This window comes from Cervus canadensis, chromosome 8, assembly GCF_019320065.1.
Source record: "Cervus canadensis isolate Bull #8, Minnesota chromosome 8, ASM1932006v1, whole genome shotgun sequence".
NCBI classification, from domain to species: Eukaryota; Metazoa; Chordata; class Mammalia; order Artiodactyla; family Cervidae; genus Cervus; species Cervus canadensis.
The window spans coordinates 33540183-33552913 of NC_057393.1; the positions used below are offsets into that span (position 1 = coordinate 33540183).

At 40.3% G+C, this 12731-nt stretch overlaps 1 protein-coding gene across 37 annotated transcripts in view; it reads left to right on the forward strand.

The window, feature by feature from the left end:
* SORBS1 (sorbin and SH3 domain containing 1) overlaps positions 1 to 12731 on the forward strand; it is a 231905-nt gene that overhangs the window by 89546 nt on the left and 129628 nt on the right. Inside the window, exon 1 of one of the 37 annotated variants that reach the window (XM_043475882.1) lies at positions 4965 to 5193. The exons of 35 other annotated variants lie outside the window; for them this stretch is intronic. The gene's annotated coding sequence lies outside the window, so the exon portion shown is untranslated. Of the gene's footprint in view, positions 1 to 4964; positions 5194 to 12731 lie in introns of those variants that run through there. One more of the 37 variants, XM_043475888.1, reaches the window with a different exon arrangement.

Sequence of the window (12731 nt, forward strand, 5' to 3'; positions counted from 1 at the left end):
CCAGCATCGTAACTATGAACAGGTTTAAAAATTTTTTTTCAAATGTCCACAAACTTGATTTTACTTTAACATTTCCCTTTTAGTATCTCCCATCTAGCACTGATCCAGGCACTCAATCTGCTTGTGGCTAGGAATTTGCAGAGACAAACAATTCTAGTTTTGGAATTTGTGCCGAGAAAGGCTCAGAGTGAACACCGTGAAGAGTCCTTAATTAACTCTCAGTTCATGTCGTGGACCAAAGGGGTCCCTTGTCTCTGCTCACAGGCCTCAGTCCAGGCTTCTGTTCACTGTCACACTCTCAGCAGCCGGCAGTGGACCAGGGCCAGGCATCACATGGCTTAAAAAAAAAACAAACGAAAAAAACCAACCCAAACCCTGTCCTGCTTTTAAGCCCCCTCCACGGCTTGGAATGCAAGCCCCTCAAGGGCAGCGCCTGTTCATGTCAGCAGCTAGACTGAGTACAGTGTGGGGACAAAGCAGATACTTCGGAAAGGCAGGGTGATTGTGCAGAGTGCTGTTGAGCAGATTCAAGTCATTACTCCAAAAATGAGTGTACCAGGAAGGTGTTAAAATGAGCAGGGCAGTGTAGACAGGGAAACGCAGTGTAATGGAAGACACACCTTTATAGAATGAGGTCATAGAAAAGAGCCTGGAATTTAAGGTCAGGTGGGATTTTCTGTCACAGCTCCACCACATCCTGGTTGTGTGACCCCAGAGAAGACCCTGAGCCTTTGCCTGCTTTCGCAGTTGGCAGCAGCAGTCCATATATCATAAGGTTAGTAGGGTTAAATGAGCCATTGTATGTAACATGCTAAGCATAGTGCCTGTGCTGAAAAGGGGACTCTTGGTGATAACACTGGTTGTGTTTAATTTATTGCTAAGAAAAAAGGATCAGACTGGGCTAAAAAGAAATGTGAAGCAGAGCTTGAGTATATGCTCCCCATCCCCAAATTTTACTTTTTTTTTTTTTTTTTGGCCAAGCTTCAAAGCTGACATGATTTTAGTTCTCTGACCGGAGATTAACTTGGGCCCTTGTCAGTGAGAGGGCAGAGTCCTAACCACTGGACCGCCAGGGAATCCCTCTTACCCCCAAATTAAAGTTTATGTGTTACAGAGGTACAGTCCTGAATACTTAGCAGTTACCTGGATCAGAAACAAGTTCATCTGGGGATGAGTGATATTTGTGGCAGTTTGGTCCTACAGATTAAGAGGTTGTGCTGGGTGCTGACATTTTGGATCTTTAATGTTCAGATGTTTAGTTCTGTGCTTACATTTCTTTCGTGTTTTAAAAAATGAACTTGATAAATCTAAAAAAAAATTACTCTTGAAATGAGATGAAAAGGGAATTCTTCTTAAAAAGCTTAACACTCAAACAACCACTTTTGATTTTTGGGGGGTTTTAATTGCTTTCTGTTAGAAACTTTCCTGTTGCTGTATAATTAATAAGACTGTATTTAGTGGAAACACATTAGAAGTTGGGAGTTTGAGTCTGATACAAGGGGAGAACTGTCCCCTAACAATAGCATGATAGAATAAACTATTAATGGACTATTAGAAATCAAAGCTTGTCTAATTAAAAAATAAACATTTGCTGTTTATATGTATCACTGGATGTGTACAAATACATCTTTTTCTAGGTTAGAGTCATTTTATGGGTTATGGTATGAAATCATCCTACCTTTTGTGTACAGTTGAATTCTTTGCTTTCTCAGACATCCAGTTTAGGAATATTTAAGCTAATAGGCTCTTGTACTCTGAGCTACTTCCTCATTCGGAAATCCCGTGCCAGACTGTGTGCAGATGGGGAGCAGTCATGCCTGGCAGGCCCTGCAAGTGGAATTACATTTGCACATTGTTTTATTCACTGTGAACATTTTGCAGGGAAAAAAGGAGAAACAGTCACCCTGCTTAAGTGAAGTTCTGACACAATCAGTACAAATTATAAAATATGTTTAAAGTGATGCAACACGCAAATGGTGGTTTTCGACTTTGTGGTCAGCTCTATGCGAGAGCTGTGGGCATCTCATACTTGGTGCTACAGTTGTTGTTCAGTTGCTCAGTCGTGTCCGACTCTTTGTGACCCCATGGTCTGCAGCACACCAGGCCTCCCTGTCCTTCACCATCTCCCGGAGCTTGCTCAAACTCATGTCCATTGAATCGGTGATGCCATCCAACCATCTCATCCTCTGCTGCCCCCTTCTGCTCCTGCCGTCAATCTTTCCCAGCATCAGGTTCTTTTCCAATGGGTCAGTGCTTCACATCAGGTGGCCAGAGTATTGGAGCTTCAGCTGGGCACATTGACCAGTGTTTCTCAAAGGATGGCCTGAAACTATGTCAGAAATGCAGATTCTGGGGCCTTCTTGGAACTTCTCAGCCAACATATCTGAGAGCAGAACCTGCAGTCTGCATTTTAAACAGATACCTCCCCTCTTTATCAACCTACGGCAGTATTGAGACCCTCTGGAAGGTTTTTCAAAGGTTATTTTAGTTACCATAATTGAAAATGGTTTTAAATCTAGATAATTCAAATTTATAATGAAAATTAAAATACAAATTAAAAATTTGGTGGGAAGTCATGTATGAGAAACAATTTTTAAATGCCTCCTGCTTTTTTCTGAATTCTCCAATTCATTGAGTTGACTGGGAATAGCATTGCAAGTTGGACTTTAAAATACTTGATCTAAGAAAATCATTGGTTATTAAGCCACTTGTGAATTTATAAAAGTATCTTTGGAGGAAATTACTGAATTTGGAGGAAATTGCTACCTCATATCAAAAGTTAAAACCAGTATTTTATTTAATTTGGGGATAGATGAGAATAGACAGTTACCCACAAAAAAGGCAACGATTGTTCTATTAGGGTCTTCCAACCACATAGTTACACAAAATAGCATTTTTGGCTTTTAAAGTAATGAAATGAAAGCCAAAAGATGTCAGTTTTTGTCTTGCCATACTTGGTTACAGATCTATCTTTATCTTAAGAGGAAAAAAAGATCAAGACATAAGAGAAGCTATCACTTAGATTCTCTTAAAGTTTGACTTCAAAATGATTTCACATAATGTATCTATATTTGAATATAATTTCTTACTGTCATTTATGTAGATTTCAAAGATAGGCAAAACAAATGAAATTAAGATTTAAATAAAACTTAACCTCTGTTTAGAAAGACAAATATATCAATTAATGTGTGGAATCTAAAAAAAATTACACAAATGGAACTATTTATGGAACAGTAACAGACCCAAAGACATAGAAAATAAACTTATAGAAACCAAAGGGGAAAGGGAGGAGGAGGGTGAATTAGGAGTGTGAGATTAACGGATACAAACTACTATACCTAAAACAGATAAGCAACAAGGGTTTACTGTAGAGTTCTAACACAGGGAACTATGTTCAATATCTTGTTCAATTCAGTCGCTCAGTCGTGTCTGACTCTTTGTGACCCCATGAACTGCAGCACGCCAGGCCTCCCTGTCCATCACCAACTCCCGGAGTCCACCCAGACTCATGTCTATTGAGTCGGTGATGCCATCCAACCATCTCATCCTCTGCTGTCCCCTTCTGCTCCTGCCCTTAATCTTTCCCAGCATCAGAATCTTTTCAAATGAATCAGCTCTTCGCATCAGGTGGCCAAAGTATTGGAGTTTCAGCTTCGGCATCAGTCCTTCCAATGAATATTCAGGACTGATTTCCTTTAGGATGGACTGGTTGGATCTCCTGGCAGTCCAAGGGACTCTGAAGAGTCTTCTCCAACACCACAGTTCAAAAGCATCAATTCTTCAGCGCTCAGCTTTCTTTATAGTCCAACCTTCATACATACATGACTACTGGAAAAACCATAGCTTTGACTAGATGGATCTTTGTTGACAATATCTTGTAATAACCTATAATTGAAAATAATCTGAAAAAATATATATATAAAAACTGAATCACTTTGCTGTCCACCTGAAACTAACACAATATTGTAAATCAACTATCCTTCAATTAGAAAAAAAGTCAGACTTTTGGAAACAGTGGGAAAGGGAGAGGGTAGGATGATTTGAGAGAACAGCACTGAAACAGACGCATTATCATACGCAAAACAGATAGCCAGTGGGAGTTTGATGTATGACGCAGGGAACCTAAAGCCAGTGCTCTGTGACAACCTGGAGGGGTGGGGGGTTCAAGAGGGAGGGGACACGTATGCCTATGGCCTATTCATGTTGTTATATGGCAGAGGCCATCACAGTGTTGTAAAGTAATTATCCTCCAATTAAATAAATAAATTTTAAAAAGTCAGCGGTAAAGAATCTGCCTGCAATGCACGAGACTGGGGTTCAATCCCTGGGTCAGGGAAGCTCCCTGGAGAAGGAAATGGCAACCCACTCTGGTATTCTTGCCTAGAGAAGGAGCCTGGTGGGCTACAGTCCATGGGGTTGCAAAGAGTTGGACATGACTTAGTGACTAAACATCCAACATCTAATCTTAGAGTATAAAAAAAAAAAAGTAGGCTGCAAGGATCAAAAAACCCCAAAAACAAATAGTAAACAAGCCCTTCTATTTAGTGAAGAATTCTGTGTGTATTTCTGTCTATATAATGTAAATAATTCTTTTAGAGGATTGATCTTTTTTTCCCCTGTTGAAATATTGCCCGGGCTGGTCTGTTCATCTGCATCATTTTATTCATCTTTGGGTTCTCTCTGCCCCTCTTACTCCATCTGTTCTTCTTCCCTGATGACAGTGAGGCCAAGCGGACTGGCATGTGGACCCAACACGTTCTACAGAGAACCACACTTTACTTCCAGCCAGGAGCAGAGCAGTACTCTGAGGATGGTTTCCTTATCTTCCGTAAGCCGGCCTGAAATCTCCCTTCTAGCACTGATCCAGGCACTCAATCTACTCTTGGCTAGGAATTTCCAGAGCCTTGGCGGGGTCACCCTTTGCTTTCCCGGCAGCTGGTTTCACTCTGAATTTAATGAGGGAGCTGAGCTGAGTGGCCAGAGAAGGGTTTCCCCGCCTGGCATTTCACTGCAAGGGCTCAGGCATGCACTTGTCCATGTTAAGTGAGTAAATGCCGATTGCTGGGAGACTCCTGGGAAAGGACCTTCCCAGCCGGTTCTCCTCAGGTCAGCATCTCGGGCACATTCCTGAGCCCTCCTGCTCCTTCCTCCTTTCTCTTTGGACTTCGGTGTTCCCGGCAATGAAATAGGAGTGTGAGTATTTTCAATTCCATGTATATGTAACTGTGATTTTCTGTCCCTGTTCAACTGTTGGACTTGACAATTTAGCAAAGCCTTGTCAGCGAACTTTGTGTCGTTGTCCTGGATTTTGTGCTTCCCAAGGTCTCACTGCATCAGATTTCTCTGAGTTTAAATTTGCCGGCTAGTTTTTTGAGCTGTGATGTTAGCAGATGGGAATTAGAAATGCTTCATACCATGCTGAGAATTCAAGTATTTTTCATTTTTGTTTCAAGAGATTTAGCTCATCTTTTAGTTTTTTTCCCCCCTTATAATCTAGTGTATTTAGCTAGGCTTTACATTTTTACATAAGAGAAAACTTATTTATCTTTTGCACTTTTATTATTAGATAAGAAGAGTCTATAATTATATGCTTCTTAAACTAGATTCCCTTCAGAAGTGTAATTATATTCACCAATGTATTATATTCTCAGTCCTCTTAAAGGGAGCTTTGGTATTTGTGGAAACCAACCCAAGAGTTCTAAAGTTACATATTTATGAAAGACTTTTGTTGCATATTTAAAGGGTGGGAGCAACTTCTGCATGGGGCCTTTATCCTTTCCCCCATCTCTGCAGTCTTCTTAAAATGCCCTCTGTTTAGAGTTTTGAGGGATTGATTTCCAGACATGTAAGACCTACTGCAAATTTAAAATAAAAGAACCACACTATTCAGTGCTTTGCATTAGTGAACTTTTATTGAATGAAATAACGGGTTCAGAAACACCAAAGGGCATTTGATGGCAGATTTGCCTTAATGATTTTTTTTTTTTTTTTGCAAAGAGAAAGCTATTTATTTCCCAACCTTGTACTTGTATATAAGATTTTTTTACTTTAGTTTGAGACATTTGGACTTACTATAAATGTTATGAAACTTTAGATGTTAATTTTGTACTGCTGCTTTTTCAGAGGGAAGAGCAAAGTGAAATTTTAAGAAGGAATTTAGAATAATATTGTCGTATCCTCATGACTTACAGACTCACGTGGTAACAGATGCCTAGGTTCATGGAGCTTAGCTTCTAGAGAGCACAGAGGACCACGGGCATAGAAGCTGTGACACTTATGGCTGGCTTGGCTTTCCCCCTTGTCCTATTGGAAGGGCTTGGCAGGGTGGGAATTCTTTGTTTCAGGGAGCGTGTGTGACTGGTTGTAGTATTCTCTCATCTTGATGGATTGATCTGGACTTCAAGACTCATAACTTTTGGAAATTGTGGTCCTTTCCAGCCCTGAAATTCTGTGATGCTCTGGGTCCCTTGGCCACATGAAACCTTGTTAAAGACAGATCATATTGCATTCCCACCCACCCCACTCCTTTTTTAAAGATTGTAGGCGGCCAAGGCCGCCACTGGCACTGATGTTCTGTAACCTGCAAAGTTTTATGAAAAAGTGGGGTGCTGGGTGGGGCTGCCGCACGTTTTATGTTTTCTGTTCAAGGCACAAAGCCTCATTTCTTGGCATTGCCCTCCCCATTTCAAGCAGAATCCCAGTAAACAAACTGTTATAGTAAAATAGTGACTAGTTAAAGCCTTTTATTAAACCATGTTTCCACTCACCTCCAATTCTCCTCATAGTGGGAGAATGAGACAAATGGGAAATAGACCAGTTATGTCAATGTGGCCATTTATTGAGTTCTCACTGTGCTGCGTGAGTAATGTACAGGAGGGAAATTAATCCTTATAGGAGGGAAGTTAGTGCTATTTTAATCCCTGGTTTGCATGTGGCAGAAGCTGAGGTTCATAACGTTAAAGTCACTGCCTGAACACCTAGAACTTTTTGCTGATAGTTGCCTGTGAGGGATTTAATATTCTCTTAGGAGCTCACTGTCATCATCTCATTCCCCTACCCCCAGTCCTACAATGAATGTAATTGAATACCTCGTTCTTTTCTTCCAGTGTCTTATTTATACATTATGTTATGTGAGTTGTGAAGGTAAGGTCATTTTGTGTTGAGAACTGTTCTCTTTGACATTCGTTTGAAAATGAACTCTTAAGGACCCCGGTCATCTTTTATTTTCGTGGTTGCTGTTGTGTCCCTATTTGGTTAGCAACCTGCTTTGAGTTCTAAAGGATTTTTGACATCTTTTACTTTTTGATAATTTTATGTTGTCAGCCCCCAAGGCAATTGAGCAGAAAAAAGAAAATTTGCTGTGGGCAAATGTGGCAGAATGAGATGTAAGGAATAAGCTCAGAAGATCAAAATCTCTGCAGTTAGTGCTGCCGATAAGCAAGACAAGATGAATGTAGAAGTTGCTACCTGTGATTGGTGTGACCGAAGCCTCTATGGAGCTTTTTTGCCCAGCCAGATGAGCAAAACAAGTTCTCTGGGAGTGACTTTCCTAGGCAGAGAGGGTGTACACGGTGGAGGGAAATTTTTTTTGGAGGGGGCTGGCTTATCAAAAAATCACTGGATGTCACTGTCCCCTCCCTTGGCCTGACCTCAGCTCACAGAAGTCAGCTCCCATATTCTCCCTGCTCCAGTGCCCCCACTTCTGTGGTTCATCCTGCATGCCTCAGTAAGATTAATCATTAAAATTTTTTTTATTTTAATTTTTTATTTTGCATTGGAGTATAGCTGATTAACAATGTTGTCATAGTTTCAGGCGGACATACATACACATGTATTCATTCTGCCCCAGACTCCCCTCCCATCCAGGCAGATTAATCTTGAATTAGGAAACTTCCAGAGAATTTATTTTGCATTCTGTGTCCTGGTAGAGACCAGCACAGATGCCATTGCCTGCATTCAAGGCCATTTTGTGGTTGAGGCACACTGCCAACCCCGTGTTCTTTCCATAGACTTTTCTGTGTATATTCAGTGCTGTGTACCAAATGCTACCCAGCCCACCTTGGAAACTCCACCTTAGGGACTTCATGAGGAAAACAGCCTTGTGAGTAGCAGAAGACATGGAAGATGATCATTTTTATATGTAAATCAAGTGATCCCTAGGCAGTAACATAACTATCCATGAGAATTTACTATTTGGAGAAAAGGTAGGCTACTACTTTGCTTCTTATGGGAAGCTGAGGTTTTGAAATTTGTGATGCTGGGAAAAAACAGGCCAGGCAACTTCAGGAGGGACAGGAAGAGCATGCAGTGAGCCAAGTATTGAAAGGAGAACTGGGTGAGACTTTCGTTTTAATTAGCTTGAAGAGTCTAACCTACCTGCAGTTGAAAAGAGAACATCAGCTGCTACTCAGAGAAGCCAGCTGAGGAGAAAGTGGTTTTGAGCCTCAGATACTATGGATGATGCTCATCCTCCTGAAAGAAGCTAGAATTTGTTGAACACTTCACTGTGGTCATTGCTTGTTGTGTTTGACCTCATTTAATGCTCACCCTGAGCCTCTGAGGCTGATGGCTATTATTCCTGTTTTATAGATGAGGAGACTGAGTCTTACCAAGGTTAACTGACAGAAGTCAGCTCGAGCATCTAGTTAAGTGGCAGAGCAGCAGCTGAAAGCCAGGTTGTTTATTCCAGAGTCCCTCAAATTTTTAACAGGTGTGTGTGGGTAAGGGGGTGTTGATGGGTGCCACTGCTTCCTAAAGGCTGCCGGCAAGTACTGTATGTGATCTAATCTCCCCAGTGAACCCTCTCCAGAGAAGTTAATATTGTAAGAACTACAAGGATATTTTAAACAGTCAGAAGAGGGTGAATTTGTCAGCATGTTCCCTGGTCTTTCCCAGGTGAGTCTTGAAGCTTGGCATTCTCTCTGCTGGGATACTCCTACAGTGGAGGGCAGTCCAGAGATGCTCTTTCATGCTGTCTTTAGTGCCTCATCAGGGTTTCAAGGCTGTTAGTCTTCTCAACTAGAATGTAAGGTCTCTGAGGGCAGGCACCGTCTCTTATCTTGGTTGATAAATTTTGATTACCACAGCTGGATAAAAATACCCCCTAAAGATTACGCATCTCTTTTTAAGGTGTGTCAGATCTCTGAACAAACTTCACAAAGGGGCCTCTTGCTTTTGGCTGGGACTGTGTTGTGCCTCTTTGGGTGAGGATCATGGGTTGAAAAGAACCCGGGCTTGGGGGCCTGTGCCAGGATCTCTCCTACTTCTGCAAGATTTTTCAATGAGTTTTCACGTCTGTCAAGGCTCAATTTCTTCATTTGCAAGATGGGTATGGAAACCTTATAAGGGGTTCTTAGAGTAGAAATGATGTACAGAAGGGTCTGGCTCACAGTTGGCCTTTAGGAAACGAAGAGAGGGTTCATCTGTCTGTTCTGAAGCATGTGCAGAGAGCCTGCATAGTATGCGTGCACGGTAAACGGGTCTTGAAATAATGGTGTGGCTCCTTGAGACCCGACCTTAGAGAGCAACTCTGAAGTATCTTAAAATACCATGCATTTATGCAGAGTGTCCTTCATTGCCTGACTTTGCATAGGAAGGCAGAACCAGAGATGAATTTCTTGGTTCTTGGATGCTACTTCAGGATATAAAGCCTGATTAAAGCCTGATGCTTTATTTGATCAAGTGTTGGTAATATCAACTTCGTGCTAAGATATTCATCCATCTCTTAAAGCAATACATGGATAATAGGACTAGAGCAGCATCTCTTCACCAGAATACTTTTCCTTTTATAACAGCACTTTACAATATTTCATATAGCTTTTAAAATTTAGAAACACCTTATGGAAGTAGATATTGTTCGTTTCTTTTTGTAGGTGAGTAAACCGAGGCTGATAGAGTTTGGGTTTAAATCCAGTTCTTTTAACTTTTTTTTTTCTGTATCTGTGGTTGTTTTGCATAGCCACTAAGCACATATAGAAACTGTTAGCACAGTATTATTTTTCTTCATCTATTTACTTTTATTCTGTGTCTTTATAATTAAAGTGGGTTTCTTACAGCACATAGTTGGGTCTTGTTTTTTGATCCACTCCAATAATCTCTTTTGGGCTTCCCACGTGGCTCAAACAGTGAAGAGTCCACCTGCAATGCAGGATTCCCTGGCTGGAAAGATTCCTCCAGAATGGAATGGCTACCGACTCCAGTATTCTTGCCTGGTGAATCCTGGGGGACAGAGGAGCCTGGGGTCGAAAATAGTTGGATGTGACTAAGCATGCAATAATCTCTTTTAATTGAGGCATTTAGAACATTGATATTCAAAGTGATTATTGATATAGTTGGATACACGTAGAACAACTGAAATAATAAATGTGTGTGTATATATGCATACATATAATGTTTATTAATATATAAATGTATAATAGGTACCAACTAATTTCCAGGTAATCTGGTCTAAGAAATAACATAGGTTAAAAAAAAAAAACCCAAAATTTTTTACTGAATGTTTGCTATGACCTTGACACTATATTGAATACTTTTAGTGATTTTAGCTTAGTTGGAGGAAAACTGGTTTCAGAAATTTACACTGTATTTTCAATGCTTGGATGTAGCTTTTATAGCTGATAAACTAAAAATTTGCCTAAAATTAGCTCAGAATGCAATTAAAAGGGAAAAATAGCCAAAGTACTGCAATTCACCGCATGATGAATAGAAATCAGCATCTCACATATATTATTGTTAGGCACCAAGGATCTGATGCAGTCCTCAGTCTCCAAGGCTTGGATTCAGGGGTTATTGATTCTGGTCAGACTATATGTGTTCCACCTCAGTTATTAGACAAATGCCGCTGAGAGGTTTTCTCAGAAAAGATGATGTTTTCAGTGTTTCTATTGGCTTTTTGCTAAGTTAGTATACTGTGAGTAAAATTTCAGAACATCTAAAGAAAACAAGCAATTCCTGAATAAGCCAGTATTATGAATTGAGGTATTTAAGTTATGTATTTGCAAAAGACCCAGAGTCTTTTTACTGAATGGAACTTCTGTTCCCTCATTCCTGAGCGTGGTAGGGGCCTGCACTGCAGATGTCTGTATGATATATGATGTGGTAAATATGTAGCCTTAGGAATTTTGTGGTTTAAAAGAGAAGTTGAGTGGGAATTAGGGATTAAGATTGGACACCTCGCCTGCCATATCAAACTCACCCTTCTTTCTCACTCTCAACCTCTAAAAGACCCCTTTTCAGCTGTTTAAATTTTTTTTTCAGCCACACACAGTAACTTCTTAGTCTCTTCAGTTACAGCCTGTGGTTCAGCCTTCACTCTCTTGAGAATTCAGAACACTTTCATTTGTGCAGTCTCTACAGGTAGACATTGTGTAGTGACGGCTTCTGAAGAAAGGTGTCATTTATATCCTTGGCTTGCCTCTATTAGTTTGAGGTTATGTATTTACAATTTAAGCAGAGCTAAGATATTTTGCTATTATCTAACGAATTTGGGAACCTGCCCTTGTTTCAATTATCTAGATCTCCTAAGTAGAAGGTCTCGAGGGTACTGGATGCTGCAATGAGACAGCTTTGTTTTGGTTCTGTACACGCAGCCATATTTGGGAAACACAAATGGGCCAGTTTTTGTATTTGAGACTTGTCTCGGTTAACAATGCATGCTTAAGAAATGGTGTGCGCCCAGAGCTGTACATATAAAGAGTGTGAGGCGCTCAGGGCTCTGGAATGCCATGGGCTCAGGAGCAGGGAGTTGGCAGCGAGTCGGGGCCATGGGGTACTGTGTGTGTTGTCACCTGGCAGTCCCTGTGGACTATTTTAAGATAAAATATTTTGGTACAATTGCTGCTTTAGGAAATCTGGCTGAACATTCTAGTCATTTTATTGCCCCCTTGTCCTCATAAGGAACTGCACGAGAGTAGTTTGGCTTCATTAAACAAAGTGATCACTGGCAATTAATGTTGTAATTCCATGTTTGGGTGTTTGTTATGAGTTGTGAGAAAAGATTATATCATGTGGGGCTGCCGTGTTCTAGTGGACAAGATTGTTGGTGGCTTTTCTTTCTTTTTTTAGCTTTTTTTAGTCTTCTAGAATTTGCTCTTTAAAGTTCTAAAGATGACACAATTGCATATCAAATGCCAGGGATGAGACTAAAAAACAATTTCCCATCATTTAAGAAGACGTGTTTTATAACCACATTATCTACTGTTTGGAAAATAGAAATGAAACTTCAAAGTTACCTGTAACTCTACTCTACCACATCATTGTTAGAATTTGGTCATATTTTTCTTTGTAGTATGTGCATGTGTTTTGATTTTTACATATTTATAATCAGAAATGTCATGCAGACCTGTTACTGCTTTTTATTCACCTAATCTTTTTTAATTAACTTATTTTAATTGGAGGCTAATTACTTAATAATATTGTGGTATTCACCTAACCTTATAAGAAGTGTTTTCCCATGTTGTATGTTCTGCATAACCATTATTTTCATAATGGTTCAGTCCACCTAGGAGGTGAGTGGCTGTTGTAATTGTCTCCCTGTTACTGAACACAGCAGTGTTTCTAGGTTTTCATGATTAATAAAGCTGTAGTAAACATTTCTGTCTACGTAGCTTTATTGTTATTTGGCATTCTTTCTCTGGGCTAGGTTCCCCTAGAGCACAAAGGATGTGAGCTACATTAAGTCTTGATGTTCTATGCTGAAAACAATGGTAACAGTTTATAGTGTCGCTGACTGT